Consider the following 27723-nt stretch of genomic DNA (forward strand, 5'->3'; position numbering starts at 1 on the left):
AAAATCTATCTCAGATTTAAAATTGACAGCTCTTCTGGCATCAACTGCTGTTTGTGGGAGTAAGTTCCAAACCTCGACCAACCTATCAGTGACAAAGTGCTTCTTAACATCTCTCCTGAATGGTCTACCCCTAATTCTGAGACTATGCCCCCTAGTGTTAGTTTGATCTCTGGGATCAATCCAGTAAACCTCCTGTGAACTGCATCTAAGGCACCTACACCCTTAGCTTACATGCTACATGCAAAGCTTACATTTTGCTTAGTTTAAAGGCATCCATGAAGATGATGTTGAAACGCAAGTAAAGGAATCTTTTGCAACGTCAGAGTTGATTTGTACAATGATGGGTTGTAAGCTCCAGTTGGAGAGATGACCTGCTGTGAGGAACGGCCTTAAGCTATTTCTATTACGTGCCACCTACTGGAGACCACAATTATCTCACTACAATGGACACATGTTGAGTAACGTCATAGATCAATAGCAGGTTCATGATATGACATTTCACATCATCCTGCAGTGAATGCTAGTGATATTATTAACGCTGGTGTTTTGCTCAAAAGCTGCCTGTGCAGGATGCATGGGAGAATGGAAAATAAGGGAATGCAGACACCTCTCTGATTGAGACAGCAACTAGACTACCGCAATTGGTGAAGGGCCCTCACCCAAAAATGTCGATTCATCTTTGTTCTCCACAGAAACTGTTTAATTAGACCAGAGTTTCTACTGTTTTCTGCTTTTGCTTCCAGAATTACTTTTGTTTCAAAATAACCTTTGGTACTTCTGGTAGCACGCCTCTTTAAGGGATAAGCCCTCCCGATCCACGTGACCGTCTCAGGGCCTATTGTGTGGGAACGCGCAAATCCTGACCAATAGGGGAAAAGCGCGGGGCCCTGGGAGCAGGGCTCGGGCAGTGTGAACCCGGGAGTCAGAGAGTGAAGACCTGTTTAGAGGCTCTGGGCCTGTGTATAACTATCTTTTACTTGTTATCAAGAACCTTTGTTTGGTTGCAGAAGAAGCCTCCACAGTATTACCTCACGCCACCGCATTGATGACGAGTTTAAATCGGACAATGATCGCAAGCCCTCGTTCATTTCAGAATTAAGGGCAGCACGGTAGCATTGTGGATAGGACAATTGCTTCACAGCTCCAGGGTCCCAGGTTCGATTCCGGCTTGGGTCACTGTCTGTGCGGAGTCTGCATATCCTCCCCGTGTGTGCGTGGGTTTCCTCCGGGTGCTCCGGTTTCCTCCCACATTCCAAAGATGTGCAGGTTAGGTGGATTGGCTATGATAAAATTGCCCTTAGTGTCCAGAAGTGCCCTTAGTGTTGGGTGGGGTTACTGGGTTATGGGGATAGGGTAGAGGTGTGGACCTTGGGTAGGGTGCTCTTTCCAAGAGCCGGTGCAGACTCGATGGGCCGAATGGCCTCCTTCTGCACTGTAAATTCTATGAAATTCGAGGGGCAAGGGGAAGCCTTCATGCAGAACGCAGAAAATGAAAAGCGTCAAAGCCATCGTAAAACAGTGAGTGAAAAATGCCCATGACTGGGAAACTTGATCTGTTCAACCAGGGGGGCCGAAGATTGGAGCCAGTGTATCGAGCGGCCCAGTTACTTTTTTACAGCAAATTAAATCATGGGGGAAGACATGCAAATGGTTATTTTGTTAACAGTTTGTGGGCCCCGGACCTACAATCTCATAAGGAATTTGACATCCCCGGAGGCTCCTGACACAAAATCATTTCACCAATGATTGTGAAGGAGCATTTCAACCCCAGACCCACATCATTCCATAGTGCTACAACTTTAATCTGGCTATCAGGGACCCAGGAGAGACAATCTTCGCCTTTGTTGCCAGTCTCCGCTAAATGGCCAAGCATTGTGAGTTCGGCATAACGTTGAGTGATTGCCATGAAGCACGTTGATGTTATCTGTGAAGGTAGTCCAACTTGGAGCACTGGCTCATGGGAGTGTATTGTTTTGCTTTGCTTTGGTGCGAGGAGACAAGTGAAACCCCAGCGAGAATAAATAGCCCAGCCATTGTGCAACAATTATTAAAGACTATTTATTAAAGCAAAGAAAAGACAAATACACATGAACAGGACTACTCTACTATCTGTGTGTGAATTACTAAACACGCGCAGTTTCTATTGAACCTACCTTTGTTTTTGTTTTTGTTCTTTTAGAAGATTTTAGTTTAGTCGGGCAGCATGGTCGGCACGGGCTTGGAGGGCCAAAGGGCCTGTTCCTGTGCTGCACTTTTCTTTGTTCTTTGTTCTGCCCCGTGTTACAAAATATATCCACGATACCTGAACTCTGTGGGACTTCCGTTGTTCCCCAAACAACATCCAAATTGAATAACTAGCTATAGTTGCTGCACAATACAGGGATGATACTCAAATCTGGGAACTGTCTTTTTCCTGGTCCAGCGAAGATATCTTAAAACTGATGTTATGAAGGCTTTCTGCACTGCCTTGTTTTTGTTGTAAACCCGGCCTCCTGGCTGGATGGCTCGAACCTGGCAGTTTTCTTTCTGCGACTGCGAGATGGTAACTGCCTGTCTTGCTTCTAGGTTCTGGTCAATTATACCTTTGTTGTTCTTTGATTATGTCGTCTGTGTATTTGGCTGTCTTCCCGCATCAACTTCATAGACTATACATTAACATATGTATATCTCAGGGACCTTCCCAATCATCTTTAATCTGTTTCTCCTCCATAAAGATTTCACACTTGATTATTATCTAAATTGCTGTTCTAACTTCATTACCAGGAGCAACACATACCAATTGAGGCCCTTTGAATTCTGTCAATGCTGTCTCCAGGCAGATTTATGACAGGGCGATGCTGCTGACTGCTTAGTATATGTGGCATTACCAATGTAAACGTGCAAAAGAAGTTACTGGCTGGGATTTCACTGGACAAGGCAATCAAAATAGCCCAGGCAACCAAAAACACTGAGAAGGGCATGGCACAGCTTCAGAGCGTGCAAGAGGGTGAGGTAAACCAGTTGTGGAAAAGTAAGTTGCAAAATGGTGGCCCAGCATATATAAGGATATTGAGCATCTGGTGCACCAGTGCCAGCTATGCCAGGTACAGCAAACTTTGTCACCCACGGCCAACCTCCACCGAAGACAATGGGCTAGTCGCCCATGGACAAGATAACATTTACTTTGCAGGCCGTTTCCTGGGAAAAATGTTCCTGATCCTGGTTGATGCCCAGTCCAAGTGGTTGGATGTTGAGGAGATAAGGGTGAGGATAGAGGCCCTGTGGTGGGCCTTTGCTATCCACGGCCTCCCGGAAATATTGGTGTCCGACAATGGTGCTACATTCACCGGGAGGAGTTTCAACACTTTCTCAGGGCAAATGGCATCTGTCCCCTATCACCCAGCCTCAAATGGGTTAATGGAGAAGGCAGTTCAGACATTTAAGACAGCAATGGAGAAACAATTCAACAAACTACTATGCCTTAGGTTGGCCAACTCTCTTCTCTTATAAAACACTGCCCCCCCCCCCCCCCCCCCATGCCTCTACGCTGGTGGAGTTACTCATCCTCCAAATCCGATTAGGCTTAGTTTTCCTGAATTTAGCAGGAAGGGTGGAGGTGCGGCAGGCCTCCCAAAGGAAGTAGCATGGTTCGCACAAAGGAGTCGGGTCACTTCAAGTGGGTGGTCTGGTCTTTGTAAGAGCCACTTGCACTACCCAGCAGAATTGTATTGAAGTCTGGTCCAGTCTTGTATGTGGTGGATTTGAATGGCAGGACATGCACATTGACTATGTAAGGAGCCGAAGGACCACAACCCCAACTTCATAACAGTTGGAGCCTGCAGGTAGCATCAATGCTCCTGCGCTGGAGCCGGAACCAGGGAGTTCTGTGAAGGCTCCGCTGATGAACGAGGAGGCAACATTCCACAGATGACAACGATGCTACCTCAGTAGTGGACGAGTCAGTCAGTGCACTGAGGCAGTCTATGAGGCCCAGAGCGCCCCCTGACTGATTGACTCTTTGAAGAACTGTTATGGACTCTCTCCCATTGCTTTTCTCAATGTTCTCTTCACACTTGAATGCATCTCAAGTACCCTGCTTTGATGTTAACAATGTTTATAAACACTTTTACTATGACTGACAGTTCCTCACCACATCAAAAGCAGTTAAGTGCTTTCTGCAGTTGGGGGTGTCTAAAATAGGGGTCTCCTCAAACGGGGACCAGATGGAAAGGTGCTTGTGGGGGTCTCCCAGGGGATCAGAGGCCCCCATATCTACTGAGCAGTCATATCAGTATATTTATAATGGTAAACATGAAATAGATCAATGGGTAATTGATGATATTAATTGTAGAAGCTCTTACTATCTGTTTTTATGTTTCTTGCTAGTTTACTCTCATATTCTGATTTTTTTCTATATATAGCGACTGTAAATAACCCCTGTTGTTAATATGTTATTGAGGGGACTTCAGAGGGAGGGATGTGGTGTCATGACTCCTCTAAGGGGTGAGCCCTTGTGGTCCATATGACTGGCTTGAGTCCTATTATGTGGGAGTGCGCGAACCTCGACTAATAGGGAAAAAGCGTGGCGCCCTGGGAGCAGGGGCCTGGGAAATGTGGATCTGGTAGTTGGAAAGTGAAGACCTGTTTAATAACTCTGTGCTTATGTATAGTTACCTTTTTACTTAGTATCAATAGACCTTTGTTTGGTTGCATAAAAAGCCCATTATAACTACATAAGAACCCAAGCCACCATAGTACTACATGAGGCACAGCAGGCATTTCCTGGCCAACATTCATCCCTTAACCAAAAAGAAATTAACAGACCTCAATACTCCTTATGTTGAAATTACTGTTGGTGTTTACCTCTATGTGTAAAATACTTATCACAGTAATTTATTGTAGATACAGCATATTCCTGACTTTCACAAAACTGATAGGCTTGTCTTTCTTTCATCCTAATATCTACCGCACCCTCTTTCTTTTCTAATTTCTAAATTCAATCAGTCCAGTCTACTGGCTTTATTCAATATACTTGTTGCAGCTGACTGCTGTCATTCAAAAGAAAAGGTTTCTCCATGTCGTTCCCAAATTTTCCCTTTCCATTCCTAAAACTCTGCCCTCTTGGTCGTAACAGACGTGAGAACACTAAAGGGAGTTTTAAAAAAAATACAGTGGTGGGGCAGTAACCTAGGACAGAATATTACGCTCCACCACTAGTGGGATTTTAGGCAGGGGTTGGCCATAAAATGTTTTGCAATGGCGTTCCCACTGGGATCCTGCCCACTCTGTCCTCTCTGCAATTTTACGCTGGAACAGGTGAAGCCTTGGCCGACTCGCCAGCACTTTCCCCAGTTGAGGCCCTTAAGTGGCCACTTAAGGGCTGTTTCCTGTCCAGCCTCAATTTACAGCCTGGCAGGAGGGGAGTTCAGAGGTAGGGAGGAGGGAACCTTAAAAGCAAACCTGCTCAGGGGGAAGTGGGGGAGATGGCTCCATCAGCAGCTTCATTTTACATTGGGTGCCCCTCGCAACAAAAGGCATGGCCCCTATAGATGCTCTTTCACCTTCCCCACCCCTCCACCAAAACCCTCAGCCGACTCTAGATACTCACCAGAAATATGTGCTGAGGTCATTGGCAATGGATGATGCTTCCGGTTTTCGGGCAATAGCCTCATGCTCTAATCTTGACTGATCCCAATTCGATTCCACCTATTTCATAAGGCTAGAGGCTGGCTACCTTGATAGAAGGGATATTCTCCCACCACATGACTCTTGATTTCTACCAGGAACCGGGGTACGGTCAGCAAGATGACCCACAATGAAAACCAAGCAAGAAACCTCGTAAAGCAGACCAACAGTTTAGTCAAACAATGCCACCATCCCAGGAGGAGCCTTGTAATTCAACTCCGATAGTGCATTAAAATAAGTCATGGTGTTTTGCATGCTGCCCTTTTTCCTCCTGAGGAGCATGATACATAGAAACATAGAAAATGAAAGTAGGCCATTTGGCCCCTCGAGCCTGCCCCAACATTCAATGCCAGGTCCTCTATCTCAACATCATACTCCTGCTCTCTCCTGATACCCATGGCACCTTTAGAGTACAGAAATCTATTTCCTTCTTCAATCTGTTCAGTGATTTGGCCTCAACAGCCTTCTGTGGTAGAGAATTCCACAGCTTCAACACCTCGTGAGTGAAGAAATGTCTCCTCACCTCGGTCCTAAATGGTCGACCTTGTATCCTGAGACTGTGAGCCCTTGTTCTAGACCCTGCCCAACCAGAACACCATCCCTGCATCGAGTATACCCAGTCCTGAGAGAATTTAAGACGTCTCATTGAAATACCTTCTCATTCGTCTAAACCCCAGTCGTCCCAATCTCTCCTCATATGACAATCACCCCAAAAAGAAGTGCAAGAGGGTGACGAGCAATAGGAAGAAGAAGACAGGAATACCATCTCACACCAGTTTTACCAGAAATCTCAGTCAGCTGAGGAACATGTAGTTCAGCAGAACGATCCCTCTCCTCCCAAATATATTTGCAGTTCCACCACCAATTTGAGCACAGCTCTTTCTGTTCTAGCATGTGGCAGTGGGAGAGGTCCCCAGTGGAGGGATCTCTACATTGGAGATTACAGGGGATAGGTGGAAGGGCACAGTTTGACATAGGAGAAATGAGAAGGACTTTTGAACTTACCTTTGAAACGGTCCTGCCATGCATACTAGCGTTCAGGACTCCTCTGAAGGGCCATGACCACAATCCTTTCAACACCTGGTCTGACTCCATAAAACTTGTGGCTGAACAGGAGATAACTATCTCTCTAATGGAGCTGGGTGTGGGCTTTTGACAGGAACCAATCCGTTCCCTTTAAAGGCCCTCCCAAAAATCAGACAGGGATTGGTGTTGGGAATCCCAGAACCGGGACAAGCCTGCCATTTTTAAAGGGCTCCCAATTCATCCCAACTCAGTGAAAATCTGGGCCAAAGTGTGGAGAAACCCTGTGAGGCAGCTTCTCCAACCTGTCAAGTCACTGTTGCCTTGACTTGCTTCTAGCCCACAATGTCCAGAACTTCCTCCCCCAGTGGGAGGGCCGGGAACAGATGAGACCTGGGCCTCCTCCAGTCACTGCCTGTTTGTCAGTAGTTCCTGCGAGAAAGAAGGGAGCTTGTCAGTGTTAGCCTTGTGGGGTGTTTTGAGAATATGCATGCCATGATGGGATAGAGTGGCTGTTATGTGAAAGATGACAGAGTTTAGGCAAATGAGATAGTGAGGAGAGTAGAAGCTGCAGAGTGACATTAGGAGTTTGAGGGAAATATGGTGCATTGTCGGAGATCAAGGGAAGCAAAGGAGGCAAAAGTGTTGAGATAGTGGGGGAACAGGTAGTGAAGGTTCATGTAGAGAGTAACAGAGCTGATCAATACCAGTCTTATTATTGAAACCCTAGTGAGGGTCCAACAACAATGCATCAACACCCTGGAATAATGCTCCATTTACAGTTATCATCAGCCTCCTCTTCCTTCTGTCCCAGCAGATCTTGGCGGATGGGTCTTCTCGCCTTGAAGGAAGATGACTGGCACAGAGCAGTGCCGCACCCATCTGTGGGCCTTTTTCAAAAGAATGGCATCTGAAAATCTGATTCTGCATCTCTTCCAATCAGTTCTTGCCCTTGTGTAGCTTCTCATGTCACCTGTGTTGTAGGGAAAAATCCCTTGTACCAGTGCAGTCAAGAGGCCGAGTCTCAAGGCAAGGTTCAAAGCGTTGTTCTTTATTGTACAATTACTGAAGCTTTCAGGGAGATCCACGCAGCCGGCTTAAACAGTGGCTTGGCCCACGTTGATCTCAACAATTACACATTCGCTCTGGAATTTTATAGGAATCCAAATTCGAGCGGGAACATTTGCTCATACATAATAGTTAAAGGGTAGTTTTGATTTAGATCTCTCAGACAGGTTTAAACTGAGAATATGCATCTTTGTCAATATGCATATGCATGGTGTGCATCCGTGTTGATGAGATTATCTGTGCTTGCTCCGAGTGTCCTTCCATTCTTTAATGTGTTTCCCATTATCCCCCTGATGTGTCTCCTTAGCTAAATCCACCTCCGATATCTGTGGCTGTGCTATGCGTTTATTTCTGTGTTTGCTAGATGAGGTGTTAATGTCATCTTTGTCCTGCTGTGTGTGTGGGGGACGCTAATCTAATTTATACATTTCTTTTATTCCTCCTATTCTGGTTTCTTTGCCTGCCTTGGCCATTTTATTACTATATTATTTCATTCTTTCATACGTCTTTGCAATACAGTTGTTCCATATGTCCCACTGCCAGGGTCCTGACTCGCAGATATCCCGATCTCCTGGCCAGGGGGCCGTTTTAAGATGCAGCCTCGTGCTGTTGCTGGGCAGAACAAGGGTCTTCCATCAATTTTGAATTAAAGGTCTCTCAGCTGTGCAGAAGGGGATTTAAACGAATGTCCATCCGCGTGTCCCTTTCTGCATTGTGGACACATTATAAACGGTGCCAATCGGTCCAATAAAACAGTCCAATGAATGAAGAATGTTTGATGAGATGAGATAAAAATACGGTCTTGGAAAATGGCCTACTTCAATCCCTCCTCTCGTCCAGCGGGTCCCATTCATGGCTGACCCCCCATGGACGATCTTCAGAGGTATAGAGACCTGTGCAGATGTCGTCCTTGCTGTTGTTCCTCTTCCTCTGCGGTGTGGTGAACTTCTTGCATCTGGATACTGGCAGTAGGTAGCGTTCTCGATACAATATTCGCACATATCATTTTAATACAAGTTAGGCCCAGGCAGAGTGTGAACAGGATGGCTACTACTAAAATTAATCCTTTCATGATGTATGCTCCCCAAACTGTGTTAAACAACCACCCTAACCACTCATCAGTCCCTGCAAATCCTGTTTAAAGCTATCCAATTGCTTTTGTATCCTGGACATGGCTGCTGTTATGTTTAATGTTTTGTCATGTACATATGTGATGCATTTTTCTTTGATGATGGTGCATACCCCTCCTTGTCTGGCTAACTGATAGTCTACTGCATATCTCGTTTGCTGTGTGTATAGTCTGAGCTCCGCGAGTTCTTGGTCAATTGCCCCTAGTGCTTGTAGGGTGCTGTTCCCTAAGATGGTCAGTCCCCATATGAAGAAATTCCTATTCTTGGCACTGACCACTCCTGCTGCGCAGGGATAGTGTCCCCAGAAATCCATATCCCAAAGAAGATCCTAATGTGACAGGGGCCTGCCAGTCGGCGCAAAATTCTGCGCTGATGGTCCTGGTCACTGTGCGTTTCTGGACATGCCCTTCGCTTGGGCATGGAACCGTGAGGGGTCTGATTGTCCCTACGGCAAAGAACCTTGGAGGCCTGTCTGTGGCCGTCATGTATATATTTTTTAATAAAAACACATAACCCTCTTTAACCCGATAACATGCATTACCCCTGGGTCGCCTGACCCCATGGTTCCATGTTGTGGAACCTTCCCACCCCCGGGACTGCCCACTCGATTGTACCCCTTGGTGAGACACATGAGCTGCCTACCCGCGGTGGCTGCAATGCATTTTTGTTGCTTGCAGTCACAGGTGAAGTGTCCTTCCCGGACCCGGCACTCCTGGAGAGCACAATGTGTCTCAGTGCACAAATCGTTTTTAGGAACAAAGGCATGCACGCACCCCCATCCCTTTCCCTTAAAACATTGTGGGTAGTCCCTATGTGTGTCGACCCGTTGGGGTCCCACCCCCCCTGGAATTCCCGGCTCAGTGAGCTCTACACACCTCCCTTGTATCCCTTGTTTAAAGTACCCACTATGTTCCTTACAGGGCGCCCCTGATGTGTCGATAGTGAATAACTCTTGTGGGAGCCACCCTGGTGTCGCGATGAATAGGGAGTTTACTGATCGCGCTGAAGGGTAACAAGGGGTCCTATTCCCAATGATCTGAATGTGTGTTCTCAGGGATAGGTTTTCTTCCACGATTGGTGGTGCTGCTCCCATAATCCTCATGTGTTGGATCGTATCTACAATGGTCATGGCTATCATCAAATGTGTCCCTATTCCCATATCGGTTTTTTTTACAACAGTATTTTTTATAATTATAGTATTGTGGTAGTATGCATTAGGGGTCATGTGGGACTGTGAAGCCGTGATGTCATTGGCTGACCGATCCCGGGTCCTAGTTGGCTGTTGACCTCTAGCTCCGCCCAGAAGGCGGAGTATAAGAACCTGGAGTTCTCCCCCGCAGGCCAGTCAGCTACTGAACTGCGGGGAACAAGTCACGCTTAATAAAGCCTCATCGACTTCATCTCTATTCGTCTCTCGTGAGTCTTTGTGCACTACAATTTATTAAGCGTGCTTAAAAGAACTATGGAGCTCAGGATCATCCCGGAATGCCTGAGGATCAGCCCCAACGCAGTGAACTCAGCAGCAGTTTTCAAACACTGGCAGACTTGTTTCGAGGCCTACCTCAGAACGGCCCCCTGCCGGGTCACAGAAGACCAGAAACTACAGGTCCTGCACTCGAGGGTAAGCCCGGAAATTTTCCCTCTCATCGAAGACGCAGAGGATTACCAGACAGCGTTCCCAGCACTAAAAAGCATCTATGTTCGCCCAGTGAACCAGATCTACGCACGCTACCAACTCGCAACGAGACGGCAAAGTCCCGGAGAATCGATAGATGATTTCTACGCCGCGCTACTAATTTTAGGACGGGCCTGCAGCTGCCCGCCGGTAAACGCGATGGAACACACGGACATGTTGATGCGTGATGCTTTTGTGGCTGGTATGAACTCTTCCCAAATCCGCCAAAGACTTTCAGAAAAAGAGTCGCTAGGACTCTCAGAGGCACGGGCCCTTGCAGCCTCACTAGATGTGGCCGCGCGAAATGCCCACGCCTACGGCCCTGACCGCGCGGCAGCCCCTTGGGCTCCGTGGACCCCCGTCGCGACAAACCCCCCCCCCCCTCCCCCCAACCCCACAGGCTTACGCGGTTCAGACGCCAAGTCGTCCCGGGGGAGTCCGCTGCTATTTCTGCGGCCAGGCGAAACACCCCCGGCAGCCCTGCCCGGCCCGCGCAGCGACTTGTAAGAGCTGCGGGAAAAAGGGCCATTTCGCGGCTGTGTGCCGGTCCCGGGAGGTCGCCGCGGTCCCCGGCGAACAAGGATTCCTGCGTGCTTCTAACGCTCCCCAACCCCCCCAGCGCCCCATGTACGACCCGCAGGCGCAACCAGTTTGGGTCCCGGCCACCGCTGTCCAGCGCCCCATGTACGACCCGCAGGCGCAACCAGTTTGGGTCCCGACTACCGCTGTCCCCGGAGAACAAGGCGATCTGCGCGTTTCTGACGCTCCCCAACCCCCCCAGCGCCCCATGTGCGACCCGCAGGCGCCGCCATTTTGGGTCCCGGCCACCACGAGGGGAGGAGGGGCGCCGCCATCTTGGGATCCCCCAGACCTGTGCGACGCATGGGGACGGCCATTTTGTCCACCCCGCCGCCATCTTGTGACCCCCCAGCCATGTGCGATGCATGGGGGCGGCCATTTTGTTCACCCCCGCCGCCATCTTGGACGGCAACAACGGACCCCAGTGTCGACGGCTCCACGGGGTTCGAGGAAGAAGCTCAAACACTACGATCACGTCTGGCCTCAATGACGCTGGACCAAGCACGGCCCCAGACGCTCCAGACGGCGACAACAACGGTGCTGATAAACGGGCACGAGACACCATGCCTGGTCGACTCCGGGAGCACGGAAAGCTTCATCCACCCCGACATGGTAAGACGCTGTTTTTTGACCATCCGTCCCAGTGCGCAAAAGATTTCCCTAGCTGCAGGATCCCACTCCGTACAGATTAAAGGCTTCTGCATAGTTACCCTAACGGTGCAAGGGAGGGAGTTTAAAAACTACAGGCTCCATGTCCATCGCCAACTCTGCGCGCCCATATTACTGGGATTAGATTTCCAGTGCAACCTGCAGAGCCTAACGTTTCAATTCGGCGGCCCAATACCCCCACTCACTATCTGCGGCCTCGCAACCCTCAAGGTTGAGCCCCCATCCTTGTTTGCAAACCTCACCCCAGATTGCAAACCCGTCGCCACTAGGAGCAGACGGTACAGCGTCCAGGACCGGACATTCATTCGGTCCGAAGTCCAGTGGCTACTGAAGGAAGGCATAATCCAGGCCAGCAACAGTCCCTGGAGAGCACAGGTGGTAGTAGTAAAGACAGGGGAGAAGCAAAGGATGGTAATAGACTATAGCCAGACCATCAACAGGTACACACAACTAGATGCGTACCCTCTCCCCCGCATATCCGACATGGTCAATCGGATTGCCCAATATAAGGTCTTCTCCACCGTGGACCTCAAGTCCGCCTACCATCAGCTCCCCATCCGCCCAAGTGACCGCAAGTACACAGCCTTCGAGGCAGGCGGGCGATTATACCACTTCCTAAGGGTCCCATTTGGCGTCACAAACGGGTTCTCGGTCTTCCAATGAGAGATGGACCGAATGGTTGATCAACACGGGTTGCAGGCCACGTTCCCGTACCTCGACAACGTGACCATCTGCGGCCATGATCAGCAGGACCACGACGCCAACCTCCAAAAATTCCTCCAGACCGCTAAAGCCTTGAACCTCACATACAACGAGGACAAGTGCGTGTTTAGCACAAACGGGCGAGCCATCTTGGGATATGTAGTGCGCAATGGGATAATAAGCCGCGACCCCGAACGCATGCGCCCCCTCATGGAATTTCCCCTCCCGCACTGCACTGTTCCAAACCTCGACCAACCTATCAGTGACAAAGTGCTTCTTAACATCTCTCCTGAATGGTCTACCCCTAATTCTGAGACTATGCCCCCTAGTGTTAGTTTGATCTCTGGGATCAATCCAGTAAACCTCCTGTGAACTGCATCTAAGGCACCTACACCCTTAGCTTACATGCTACATGCAAAGCTTACATTTTGCTTAGTTTAAAGGCATCCATGAAGATGATGTTGAAACGCAAGTAAAGGAATCTTTTGCAACGTCAGAGTTGATTTGTACAATGATGGGTTGTAAGCTCCAGTTGGAGAGATGACCTGCTGTGAGGAACGGCCTTAAGCTATTTCTATTACGTGCCACCTACTGGAGACCACAATTATCTCACTACAATGGACACATGTTGAGTAACGTCATAGATCAATAGCAGGTTCATGATATGACATTTCACATCATCCTGCAGTGAATGCTAGTGATATTATTAACGCTGGTGTTTTGCTCAAAAGCTGCCTGTGCAGGATGCATGGGAGAATGGAAAATAAGGGAATGCAGACACCTCTCTGATTGAGACAGCAACTAGACTACCGCAATTGGTGAAGGGCCCTCACCCAAAAATGTCGATTCATCTTTGTTCTCCACAGAAACTGTTTAATTAGACCAGAGTTTCTACTGTTTTCTGCTTTTGCTTCCAGAATTACTTTTGTTTCAAAATAACCTTTGGTACTTCTGGTAGCACGCCTCTTTAAGGGATAAGCCCTCCCGATCCACGTGACCGTCTCAGGGCCTATTGTGTGGGAACGCGCAAATCCTGACCAATAGGGGAAAAGCGCGGGGCCCTGGGAGCAGGGCTCGGGCAGTGTGAACCCGGGAGTCAGAGAGTGAAGACCTGTTTAGAGGCTCTGGGCCTGTGTATAACTATCTTTTACTTGTTATCAAGAACCTTTGTTTGGTTGCAGAAGAAGCCTCCACAGTATTACCTCACGCCACCGCATTGATGACGAGTTTAAATCGGACAATGATCGCAAGCCCTCGTTCATTTCAGAATTAAGGGCAGCACGGTAGCATTGTGGATAGGACAATTGCTTCACAGCTCCAGGGTCCCAGGTTCGATTCCGGCTTGGGTCACTGTCTGTGCGGAGTCTGCATATCCTCCCCGTGTGTGCGTGGGTTTCCTCCGGGTGCTCCGGTTTCCTCCCACATTCCAAAGATGTGCAGGTTAGGTGGATTGGCTATGATAAAATTGCCCTTAGTGTCCAGAAGTGCCCTTAGTGTTGGGTGGGGTTACTGGGTTATGGGGATAGGGTAGAGGTGTGGACCTTGGGTAGGGTGCTCTTTCCAAGAGCCGGTGCAGACTCGATGGGCCGAATGGCCTCCTTCTGCACTGTAAATTCTATGAAATTCGAGGGGCAAGGGGAAGCCTTCATGCAGAACGCAGAAAATGAAAAGCGTCAAAGCCATCGTAAAACAGTGAGTGAAAAATGCCCATGACTGGGAAACTTGATCTGTTCAACCAGGGGGGCCGAAGATTGGAGCCAGTGTATCGAGCGGCCCAGTTACTTTTTTACAGCAAATTAAATCATGGGGGAAGACATGCAAATGGTTATTTTGTTAACAGTTTGTGGGCCCCGGACCTACAATCTCATAAGGAATTTGACATCCCCGGAGGCTCCTGACACAAAATCATTTCACCAATGATTGTGAAGGAGCATTTCAACCCCAGACCCACATCATTCCATAGTGCTACAACTTTAATCTGGCTATCAGGGACCCAGGAGAGACAATCTTCGCCTTTGTTGCCAGTCTCCGCTAAATGGCCAAGCATTGTGAGTTCGGCATAACGTTGAGTGATTGCCATGAAGCACGTTGATGTTATCTGTGAAGGTAGTCCAACTTGGAGCACTGGCTCATGGGAGTGTATTGTTTTGCTTTGCTTTGGTGCGAGGAGACAAGTGAAACCCCAGCGAGAATAAATAGCCCAGCCATTGTGCAACAATTATTAAAGACTATTTATTAAAGCAAAGAAAAGACAAATACACATGAACAGGACTACTCTACTATCTGTGTGTGAATTACTAAACACGCGCAGTTTCTATTGAACCTACCTTTGTTTTTGTTTTTGTTCTTTTAGAAGATTTTAGTTTAGTCGGGCAGCATGGTCGGCACGGGCTTGGAGGGCCAAAGGGCCTGTTCCTGTGCTGCACTTTTCTTTGTTCTTTGTTCTGCCCCGTGTTACAAAATATATCCACGATACCTGAACTCTGTGGGACTTCCGTTGTTCCCCAAACAACATCCAAATTGAATAACTAGCTATAGTTGCTGCACAATACAGGGATGATACTCAAATCTGGGAACTGTCTTTTTCCTGGTCCAGCGAAGATATCTTAAAACTGATGTTATGAAGGCTTTCTGCACTGCCTTGTTTTTGTTGTAAACCCGGCCTCCTGGCTGGATGGCTCGAACCTGGCAGTTTTCTTTCTGCGACTGCGAGATGGTAACTGCCTGTCTTGCTTCTAGGTTCTGGTCAATTATACCTTTGTTGTTCTTTGATTATGTCGTCTGTGTATTTGGCTGTCTTCCCGCATCAACTTCATAGACTATACATTAACATATGTATATCTCAGGGACCTTCCCAATCATCTTTAATCTGTTTCTCCTCCATAAAGATTTCACACTTGATTATTATCTAAATTGCTGTTCTAACTTCATTACCAGGAGCAACACATACCAATTGAGGCCCTTTGAATTCTGTCAATGCTGTCTCCAGGCAGATTTATGACAGGGCGATGCTGCTGACTGCTTAGTATATGTGGCATTACCAATGTAAACGTGCAAAAGAAGTTACTGGCTGGGATTTCACTGGACAAGGCAATCAAAATAGCCCAGGCAACCAAAAACACTGAGAAGGGCATGGCACAGCTTCAGAGCGTGCAAGAGGGTGAGGTAAACCAGTTGTGGAAAAGTAAGTTGCAAAATGGTGGCCCAGCATATATAAGGATATTGAGCATCTGGTGCACCAGTGCCAGCTATGCCAGGTACAGCAAACTTTGTCACCCACGGCCAACCTCCACCGAAGACAATGGGCTAGTCGCCCATGGACAAGATAACATTTACTTTGCAGGCCCTTTCCTGGGAAAAATGTTCCTGATCCTGGTTGATGCCCAGTCCAAGTGGTTGGATGTTGAGGAGATAAGGGTGAGGATAGAGGCCCTGTGGTGGGCCTTTGCTATCCACGGCCTCCCGGAAATATTGGTGTCCGACAATGGTGCTACATTCACCGGGAGGAGTTTCAACACTTTCTCAGGGCAAATGGCATCTGTCCCCTATCACCCAGCCTCAAATGGGTTAATGGAGAAGGCAGTTCAGACATTTAAGACAGCAATGGAGAAACAATTCAACAAACTACTATGCCTTAGGTTGGCCAACTCTCTTCTCTTATAAAACACTGCCCCCCCCCCCCCCCCCCCCCATGCCTCTACGCTGGTGGAGTTACTCATCCTCCAAATCCGATTAGGCTTAGTTTTCCTGAATTTAGCAGGAAGGGTGGAGGTGCGGCAGGCCTCCCAAAGGAAGTAGCATGGTTCGCACAAAGGAGTCGGGTCACTTCAAGTGGGTGGTCTGGTCTTTGTAAGAGCCACTTGCACTACCCAGCAGAATTGTATTGAAGTCTGGTCCAGTCTTGTATGTGGTGGATTTGAATGGCAGGACATGCACATTGACTATGTAAGGAGCCGAAGGACCACAACCCCAACTTCATAACAGTTGGAGCCTGCAGGTAGCATCAATGCTCCTGCGCTGGAGCCGGAACCAGGGAGTTCTGTGAAGGCTCCGCTGATGAACGAGGAGGCAACATTCCACAGATGACAACGATGCTACCTCAGTAGTGGACGAGTCAGTCAGTGCACTGAGGCAGTCTATGAGGCCCAGAGCGCCCCCTGACTGATTGACTCTTTGAAGAACTGTTATGGACTCTCTCCCATTGCTTTTCTCAATGTTCTCTTCACACTTGAATGCATCTCAAGTACCCTGCTTTGATGTTAACAATGTTTATAAACACTTTTACTATGACTGACAGTTCCTCACCACATCAAAAGCAGTTAAGTGCTTTCTGCAGTTGGGGGTGTCTAAAATAGGGGTCTCCTCAAACGGGGACCAGATGGAAAGGTGCTTGTGGGGGTCTCCCAGGGGATCAGAGGCCCCCATATCTACTGAGCAGTCATATCAGTATATTTATAATGGTAAACATGAAATAGATCAATGGGTAATTGATGATATTAATTGTAGAAGCTCTTACTATCTGTTTTTATGTTTCTTGCTAGTTTACTCTCATATTCTGATTTTTTTCTATATATAGCGACTGTAAATAACCCCTGTTGTTAATATGTTATTGAGGGGACTTCAGAGGGAGGGATGTGGTGTCATGACTCCTCTAAGGGGTGAGCCCTTGTGGTCCATATGACTGGCTTGAGTCCTATTATGTGGGAGTGCGCGAACCTCGACTAATAGGGAAAAAGCGTGGCGCCCTGGGAGCAGGGGCCTGGGAAATGTGGATCTGGTAGTTGGAAAGTGAAGACCTGTTTAATAACTCTGTGCTTATGTATAGTTACCTTTTTACTTAGTATCAATAGACCTTTGTTTGGTTGCATAAAAAGCCCATTATAACTACATAAGAACCCAAGCCACCATAGTACTACATGAGGCACAGCAGGCATTTCCTGGCCAACATTCATCCCTTAACCAAAAAGAAATTAACAGACCTCAATACTCCTTATGTTGAAATTACTGTTGGTGTTTACCTCTATGTGTAAAATACTTATCACAGTAATTTATTGTAGATACAGCATATTCCTGACTTTCACAAAACTGATAGGCTTGTCTTTCTTTCATCCTAATATCTACCGCACCCTCTTTCTTTTCTAATTTCTAAATTCAATCAGTCCAGTCTACTGGCTTTATTCAATATACTTGTTGCAGCTGACTGCTGTCATTCAAAAGAAAAGGTTTCTCCATGTCGTTCCCAAATTTTCCCTTTCCATTCCTAAAACTCTGCCCTCTTGGTCGTAACAGACGTGAGAACACTAAAGGGAGTTTTAAAAAAAATACAGTGGTGGGGCAGTAACCTAGGACAGAATATTACGCTCCACCACTAGTGGGATTTTAGGCAGGGGTTGGCCATAAAATGTTTTGCAATGGCGTTCCCACTGGGATCCTGCCCACTCTGTCCTCTCTGCAATTTTACGCTGGAACAGGTGAAGCCTTGGCCGACTCGCCAGCACTTTCCCCAGTTGAGGCCCTTAAGTGGCCACTTAAGGGCTGTTTCCTGTCCAGCCTCAATTTACAGCCTGGCAGGAGGGGAGTTCAGAGGTAGGGAGGAGGGAACCTTAAAAGCAAACCTGCTCAGGGGGAAGTGGGGGAGATGGCTCCATCAGCAGCTTCATTTTACATTGGGTGCCCCTCGCAACAAAAGGCATGGCCCCTATAGATGCTCTTTCACCTTCCCCACCCCTCCACCAAAACCCTCAGCCGACTCTAGATACTCACCAGAAATATGTGCTGAGGTCATTGGCAATGGATGATGCTTCCGGTTTTCGGGCAATAGCCTCATGCTCTAATCTTGACTGATCCCAATTCGATTCCACCTATTTCATAAGGCTAGAGGCTGGCTACCTTGATAGAAGGGATATTCTCCCACCACATGACTCTTGATTTCTACCAGGAACCGGGGTACGGTCAGCAAGATGACCCACAATGAAAACCAAGCAAGAAACCTCGTAAAGCAGACCAACAGTTTAGTCAAACAATGCCACCATCCCAGGAGGAGCCTTGTAATTCAACTCCGATAGTGCATTAAAATAAGTCATGGTGTTTTGCATGCTGCCCTTTTTCCTCCTGAGGAGCATGATACATAGAAACATAGAAAATGAAAGTAGGCCATTTGGCCCCTCGAGCCTGCCCCAACATTCAATGCCAGGTCCTCTATCTCAACATCATACTCCTGCTCTCTCCTGATACCCATGGCACCTTTAGAGTACAGAAATCTATTTCCTTCTTCAATCTGTTCAGTGATTTGGCCTCAACAGCCTTCTGTGGTAGAGAATTCCACAGCTTCAACACCTCGTGAGTGAAGAAATGTCTCCTCACCTCGGTCCTAAATGGTCGACCTTGTATCCTGAGACTGTGAGCCCTTGTTCTAGACCCTGCCCAACCAGAACACCATCCCTGCATCGAGTATACCCAGTCCTGAGAGAATTTAAGACGTCTCATTGAAATACCTTCTCATTCGTCTAAACCCCAGTCGTCCCAATCTCTCCTCATATGACAATCACCCCAAAAAGAAGTGCAAGAGGGTGACGAGCAATAGGAAGAAGAAGACAGGAATACCATCTCACACCAGTTTTACCAGAAATCTCAGTCAGCTGAGGAACATGTAGTTCAGCAGAACGATCCCTCTCCTCCCAAATATATTTGCAGTTCCACCACCAATTTGAGCACAGCTCTTTCTGTTCTAGCATGTGGCAGTGGGAGAGGTCCCCAGTGGAGGGATCTCTACATTGGAGATTACAGGGGATAGGTGGAAGGGCACAGTTTGACATAGGAGAAATGAGAAGGACTTTTGAACTTACCTTTGAAACGGTCCTGCCATGCATACTAGCGTTCAGGACTCCTCTGAAGGGCCATGACCACAATCCTTTCAACACCTGGTCTGACTCCATAAAACTTGTGGCTGAACAGGAGATAACTATCTCTCTAATGGAGCTGGGTGTGGGCTTTTGACAGGAACCAATCCGTTCCCTTTAAAGGCCCTCCCAAAAATCAGACAGGGATTGGTGTTGGGAATCCCAGAACCGGGACAAGCCTGCCATTTTTAAAGGGCTCCCAATTCATCCCAACTCAGTGAAAATCTGGGCCAAAGTGTGGAGAAACCCTGTGAGGCAGCTTCTCCAACCTGTCAAGTCACTGTTGCCTTGACTTGCTTCTAGCCCACAATGTCCAGAACTTCCTCCCCCAGTGGGAGGGCCGGGAACAGATGAGACCTGGGCCTCCTCCAGTCACTGCCTGTTTGTCAGTAGTTCCTGCGAGAAAGAAGGGAGCTTGTCAGTGTTAGCCTTGTGGGGTGTTTTGAGAATATGCATGCCATGATGGGATAGAGTGGCTGTTATGTGAAAGATGACAGAGTTTAGGCAAATGAGATAGTGAGGAGAGTAGAAGCTGCAGAGTGACATTAGGAGTTTGAGGGAAATATGGTGCATTGTCGGAGATCAAGGGAAGCAAAGGAGGCAAAAGTGTTGAGATAGTGGGGGAACAGGTAGTGAAGGTTCATGTAGAGAGTAACAGAGCTGATCAATACCAGTCTTATTATTGAAACCCTAGTGAGGGTCCAACAACAATGCATCAACACCCTGGAATAATGCTCCATTTACAGTTATCATCAGCCTCCTCTTCCTTCTGTCCCAGCAGATCTTGGCGGATGGGTCTTCTCGCCTTGAAGGAAGATGACTGGCACAGAGCAGTGCCGCACCCATCTGTGGGCCTTTTTCAAAAGAATGGCATCTGAAAATCTGATTCTGCATCTCTTCCAATCAGTTCTTGCCCTTGTGTAGCTTCTCATGTCACCTGTGTTGTAGGGAAAAATCCCTTGTACCAGTGCAGTCAAGAGGCCGAGTCTCAAGGCAAGGTTCAAAGCGTTGTTCTTTATTGTACAATTACTGAAGCTTTCAGGGAGATCCACGCAGCCGGCTTAAACAGTGGCTTGGCCCACGTTGATCTCAACAATTACACATTCGCTCTGGAATTTTATAGGAATCCAAATTCGAGCGGGAACATTTGCTCATACATAATAGTTAAAGGGTAGTTTTGATTTAGATCTCTCAGACAGGTTTAAACTGAGAATATGCATCTTTGTCAATATGCATATGCATGGTGTGCATCCGTGTTGATGAGATTATCTGTGCTTGCTCCGAGTGTCCTTCCATTCTTTAATGTGTTTCCCATTATCCCCCTGATGTGTCTCCTTAGCTAAATCCACCTCCGATATCTGTGGCTGTGCTATGCGTTTATTTCTGTGTTTGCTAGATGAGGTGTTAATGTCATCTTTGTCCTGCTGTGTGTGTGGGGGACGCTAATCTAATTTATACATTTCTTTTATTCCTCCTATTCTGGTTTCTTTGCCTGCCTTGGCCATTTTATTACTATATTATTTCATTCTTTCATACGTCTTTGCAATACAGTTGTTCCATATGTCCCACTGCCAGGGTCCTGACTCGCAGATATCCCGATCTCCTGGCCAGGGGGCCGTTTTAAGATGCAGCCTCGTGCTGTTGCTGGGCAGAACAAGGGTCTTCCATCAATTTTGAATTAAAGGTCTCTCAGCTGTGCAGAAGGGGATTTAAACGAATGTCCATCCGCGTGTCCCTTTCTGCATTGTGGACACATTATAAACGGTGCCAATCGGTCCAATAAAACAGTCCAATGAATGAAGAATGTTTGATGAGATGAGATAAAAATACGGTCTTGGAAAATGGCCTACTTCAATCCCTCCTCTCGTCCAGCGGGTCCCATTCATGGCTGACCCCCCATGGACGATCTTCAGAGGTATAGAGACCTGTGCAGATGTCGTCCTTGCTGTTGTTCCTCTTCCTCTGCGGTGTGGTGAACTTCTTGCATCTGGATACTGGCAGTAGGTAGCGTTCTCGATACAATATTCGCACATATCATTTTAATACAAGTTAGGCCCAGGCAGAGTGTGAACAGGATGGCTACTACTAAAATTAATCCTTTCATGATGTATGCTCCCCAAACTGTGTTAAACAACCACCCTAACCACTCATCAGTCCCTGCAAATCCTGTTTAAAGCTATCCAATTGCTTTTGTATCCTGGACATGGCTGCTGTTATGTTTAATGTTTTGTCATGTACATATGTGATGCATTTTTCTTTGATGATGGTGCATACCCCTCCTTGTCTGGCTAACTGATAGTCTACTGCATATCTCGTTTGCTGTGTGTATAGTCTGAGCTCCGCGAGTTCTTGGTCAATTGCCCCTAGTGCTTGTAGGGTGCTGTTCCCTAAGATGGTCAGTCCCCATATGAAGAAATTCCTATTCTTGGCACTGACCACTCCTGCTGCGCAGGGATAGTGTCCCCAGAAATCCATATCCCAAAGAAGATCCTAATGTGACAGGGGCCTGCCAGTCGGCGCAAAATTCTGCGCTGATGGTCCTGGTCACTGTGCGTTTCTGGACATGCCCTTCGCTTGGGCATGGAACCGTGAGGGGTCTGATTGTCCCTACGGCAAAGAACCTTGGAGGCCTGTCTGTGGCCGTCATGTATATATTTTTTAATAAAAACACATAACCCTCTTTAACCCGATAACATGCATTACCCCTGGGTCGCCTGACCCCATGGTTCCATGTTGTGGAACCTTCCCACCCCCGGGACTGCCCACTCGATTGTACCCCTTGGTGAGACACATGAGCTGCCTACCCGCGGTGGCTGCAATGCATTTTTGTTGCTTGCAGTCACAGGTGAAGTGTCCTTCCCGGACCCGGCACTCCTGGAGAGCACAATGTGTCTCAGTGCACAAATCGTTTTTAGGAACAAAGGCATGCACGCACCCCCATCCCTTTCCCTTAAAACATTGTGGGTAGTCCCTATGTGTGTCGACCCGTTGGGGTCCCACCCCCCCTGGAATTCCCGGCTCAGTGAGCTCTACACACCTCCCTTGTATCCCTTGTTTAAAGTACCCACTATGTTCCTTACAGGGCGCCCCTGATGTGTCGATAGTGAATAACTCTTGTGGGAGCCACCCTGGTGTCGCGATGAATAGGGAGTTTACTGATCGCGCTGAAGGGTAACAAGGGGTCCTATTCCCAATGATCTGAATGTGTGTTCTCAGGGATAGGTTTTCTTCCACGATTGGTGGTGCTGCTCCCATAATCCTCATGTGTTGGATCGTATCTACAATGGTCATGGCTATCATCAAATGTGTCCCTATTCCCATATCGGTTTTTTTTACAACAGTATTTTTTATAATTATAGTATTGTGGTAGTATGCATTAGGGGTCATGTGGGACTGTGAAGCCGTGATGTCATTGGCTGACCGATCCCGGGTCCTAGTTGGCTGTTGACCTCTAGCTCCGCCCAGAAGGCGGAGTATAAGAACCTGGAGTTCTCCCCCGCAGGCCAGTCAGCTACTGAACTGCGGGGAACAAGTCACGCTTAATAAAGCCTCATCGACTTCATCTCTATTCGTCTCTCGTGAGTCTTTGTGCACTACAATTTATTAAGCGTGCTTAAAAGAACTATGGAGCTCAGGATCATCCCGGAATGCCTGAGGATCAGCCCCAACGCAGTGAACTCAGCAGCAGTTTTCAAACACTGGCAGACTTGTTTCGAGGCCTACCTCAGAACGGCCCCCTGCCGGGTCACAGAAGACCAGAAACTACAGGTCCTGCACTCGAGGGTAAGCCCGGAAATTTTCCCTCTCATCGAAGACGCAGAGGATTACCAGACAGCGTTCCCAGCACTAAAAAGCATCTATGTTCGCCCAGTGAACCAGATCTACGCACGCTACCAACTCGCAACGAGACGGCAAAGTCCCGGAGAATCGATAGATGATTTCTACGCCGCGCTACTAATTTTAGGACGGGCCTGCAGCTGCCCGCCGGTAAACGCGATGGAACACACGGACATGTTGATGCGTGATGCTTTTGTGGCTGGTATGAACTCTTCCCAAATCCGCCAAAGACTTTCAGAAAAAGAGTCGCTAGGACTCTCAGAGGCACGGGCCCTTGCAGCCTCACTAGATGTGGCCGCGCGAAATGCCCACGCCTACGGCCCTGACCGCGCGGCAGCCCCTTGGGCTCCGTGGACCCCCGTCGCGACAAACCCCCCCCCCCTCCCCCCAACCCCACAGGCTTACGCGGTTCAGACGCCAAGTCGTCCCGGGGGAGTCCGCTGCTATTTCTGCGGCCAGGCGAAACACCCCCGGCAGCCCTGCCCGGCCCGCGCAGCGACTTGTAAGAGCTGCGGGAAAAAGGGCCATTTCGCGGCTGTGTGCCGGTCCCGGGAGGTCGCCGCGGTCCCCGGCGAACAAGGATTCCTGCGTGCTTCTAACGCTCCCCAACCCCCCCAGCGCCCCATGTACGACCCGCAGGCGCAACCAGTTTGGGTCCCGGCCACCGCTGTCCAGCGCCCCATGTACGACCCGCAGGCGCAACCAGTTTGGGTCCCGACTACCGCTGTCCCCGGAGAACAAGGCGATCTGCGCGTTTCTGACGCTCCCCAACCCCCCCAGCGCCCCATGTGCGACCCGCAGGCGCCGCCATTTTGGGTCCCGGCCACCACGAGGGGAGGAGGGGCGCCGCCATCTTGGGATCCCCCAGACCTGTGCGACGCATGGGGACGGCCATTTTGTCCACCCCGCCGCCATCTTGTGACCCCCCAGCCATGTGCGATGCATGGGGGCGGCCATTTTGTTCACCCCCGCCGCCATCTTGGACGGCAACAACGGACCCCAGTGTCGACGGCTCCACGGGGTTCGAGGAAGAAGCTCAAACACTACGATCACGTCTGGCCTCAATGACGCTGGACCAAGCACGGCCCCAGACGCTCCAGACGGCGACAACAACGGTGCTGATAAACGGGCACGAGACACCATGCCTGGTCGACTCCGGGAGCACGGAAAGCTTCATCCACCCCGACATGGTAAGACGCTGTTTTTTGACCATCCGTCCCAGTGCGCAAAAGATTTCCCTAGCTGCAGGATCCCACTCCGTACAGATTAAAGGCTTCTGCATAGTTACCCTAACGGTGCAAGGGAGGGAGTTTAAAAACTACAGGCTCCATGTCCATCGCCAACTCTGCGCGCCCATATTACTGGGATTAGATTTCCAGTGCAACCTGCAGAGCCTAACGTTTCAATTCGGCGGCCCAATACCCCCACTCACTATCTGCGGCCTCGCAACCCTCAAGGTTGAGCCCCCATCCTTGTTTGCAAACCTCACCCCAGATTGCAAACCCGTCGCCACTAGGAGCAGACGGTACAGCGTCCAGGACCGGACATTCATTCGGTCCGAAGTCCAGTGGCTACTGAAGGAAGGCATAATCCAGGCCAGCAACAGTCCCTGGAGAGCACAGGTGGTAGTAGTAAAGACAGGGGAGAAGCAAAGGATGGTAATAGACTATAGCCAGACCATCAACAGGTACACACAACTAGATGCGTACCCTCTCCCCCGCATATCCGACATGGTCAATCGGATTGCCCAATATAAGGTCTTCTCCACCGTGGACCTCAAGTCCGCCTACCATCAGCTCCCCATCCGCCCAAGTGACCGCAAGTACACAGCCTTCGAGGCAGGCGGGCGATTATACCACTTCCTAAGGGTCCCATTTGGCGTCACAAACGGGTTCTCGGTCTTCCAATGAGAGATGGACCGAATGGTTGATCAACACGGGTTGCAGGCCACGTTCCCGTACCTCGACAACGTGACCATCTGCGGCCATGATCAGCAGGACCACGACGCCAACCTCCAAAAATTCCTCCAGACCGCTAAAGCCTTGAACCTCACATACAACGAGGACAAGTGCGTGTTTAGCACAAACGGGCGAGCCATCTTGGGATATGTAGTGCGCAATGGGATAATAAGCCGCGACCCCGAACGCATGCGCCCCCTCATGGAATTTCCCCTCCCGCACTGCTCTAAAGCCCTAAAACGCTGCCTGGGGTTTTTTTCATATTACGCCCAGTGGGTCCCCCAGTACGCAGACAAGGCCCGCCTCCTAATACAGACCACGACCTTCCCCCTGTCGACAGAGGCTTGCCAGGCCTTCAGCCGCATCAAAGCGGATATCGCAAAGGCCACGATGCACGCCATCGACGAGTCCCTCCCCTTCCAGGTCGAGAGCGACGCCTCCGATGTCGCTATAGCGGCCACCCTTAACCAAGCGGGCAGGCCCGTGGCCTTTTTCTCCCGAACCCTCCACGCTTCAGAAATCCGCCACTCCTCAGTGGAAAAGGAAGCCCAAGCCATAGTGGAAGCTGTGCGACATTGGAGGCATTACCTGGCCGGCAGGAGATTCACTCTCCTCACGGACCAACGGTCGGTAGCCTTCATGTTCGATAATGCACAGCGGGGCAAAATTAAGAACGACAAGATCTTAAGGTGGAGGATCGAGCTCTCCACCTTCAACTATGAGATCATGTATCGTCCCGGAAAGCTGAACGAGCTGTCCGACGCCCTATCCCGCGGCACATGTGCCAACGCACAAATTAACCGCCTCCAAACCCTCCACGAGGACCTCTGCCACCCGGGGGTCACTCGGTTCTACCACTTTATAAAGTCCCGCAACCTCCCCTACTCTGTGGAGGAGGTCCGTACAGTCACAAGGAACTGCCACATCTGCGCAGAGTGCAAACCGCACTGTTTCAGGCCGGATGGTGCGCACCTGATCAAGGCTTCCCGTCCCTTTGAACGCCTTGGTCTGGATTTCAAAGGGCCCCTCCCCTCCACCGACCGCAACATATACTTCCTGAACGTGGTGGACGAGTACTCCCGTTTCCCCTTCGCCATCCCCTGCCCTGACATGACAGCGGCCACAGTCATTAAAGCCCTTAACACCATATTTACACTGTTCGGTTGCCCCGCATACGTCCACAGCGTCCTTTATGAGTGACGAGCTGCGCCAGTTCCTGCTCAGCAACGGTATAGCCTCGAGCAGGACGACCAGCTACAACCCCCGGGGGAACGGGCAAGTAGAGAGGGAGAACGGCACGGTCTGGAAGACCGTCCTACTGGCCCTACGGTCCAGGGACCTCCCAGTTTCACGGTGGCAGGAGGTCCTCCCGGACGCTCTCCACTCCATCCGGTCGCTACTGTGTACTAGCACTAACCAAACGCCTCATGAGCGCCTCCTTGTCTTCCCCAGGAAGTCCTCCTCTGGGACGTCGCTGCCGACCTGACTGGTGGTCCCAGGACCCAACCTGCTCCGAAAACATATGCGGGCGCACAAGTCGGACCCGTTGGTCGAGAGGGTTCGCCTCCTCCACGCGAACCCGCAGTACGCTTACGTGGAGTACCCCGACGGCCGACAGGACACGGTCTCCCTGCGAGATCTGGTGCCCGCCGGCAACAAACACACCCCCCCGACACCAATCACCCCCTCCCTGCCACCGGCGCACCCCGCGAGCGCCCCCTTCCCGGGGGGATCGGTCCTCCTCCCAGGTCCGACCAGAAGTGAAGCGGAAGCAGAAACCGTAAGGCTCCCGGAGACGACAACACGGGAACAAGCACCACCACCGGGGCCGAGGCGATCGACGAGGACGACCAGACCGCCCGACCGACTTGTGGCATCAATGTAACACTACTATATTGTGGACTGTAACGAGAACATTTTCCTTTTCCCCCTTTTACTGTAAATAGTTCAAAACACAAAAAAAACCTCTGTACATGCAAAATTTTTCCTCCCAAGACCAGCCTTGTAAACCCTTACCACCATACGAAGCACCACCCTGCCGGGTTCATTTTTAACAAGGGGTGAATGTGGTAGTATGCATTAGGGGTCATGTGGGACTGTGAAGCCGTGATGTCATTGGATGACCGATCCCGGGTCCTGGTTGGCTGTTGACCTCTAGCTCCGCCCTGAAGGCGGAGTATAAGAACCTGGAGTTCTCCCCCGCAGGCCAGTCAGCTACTGAACTGCGGGGAACAAGTCACGCTTAATAAAGCCTCATCGACTTCATCTCTATTCGTCTCTCGTGAGTCTTTGTGCGCTACAAGTATATACAGAAAATAAACCGGTAATTAAATTAAAAGTTGTTTGTTTCGACGTCTTGATAGTAGATCTGGTCCTGGTCCCTGTGGAATTTAAATATAAAAGAAAAATAGTATCTTTAATTAATTTGTCTTCATACAGCTTCAATTGGGTCCAGTGTTTCCAGATCGCCTGTCCCCTTATATCTATACAGGCACAGGTATCTCCGCTAATAATGACCT

This window comes from Scyliorhinus torazame, chromosome 4 (genome assembly GCF_047496885.1).
Source record: "Scyliorhinus torazame isolate Kashiwa2021f chromosome 4, sScyTor2.1, whole genome shotgun sequence".
NCBI lineage: Eukaryota > Metazoa > Chordata > Chondrichthyes > Carcharhiniformes > Scyliorhinidae > Scyliorhinus > Scyliorhinus torazame.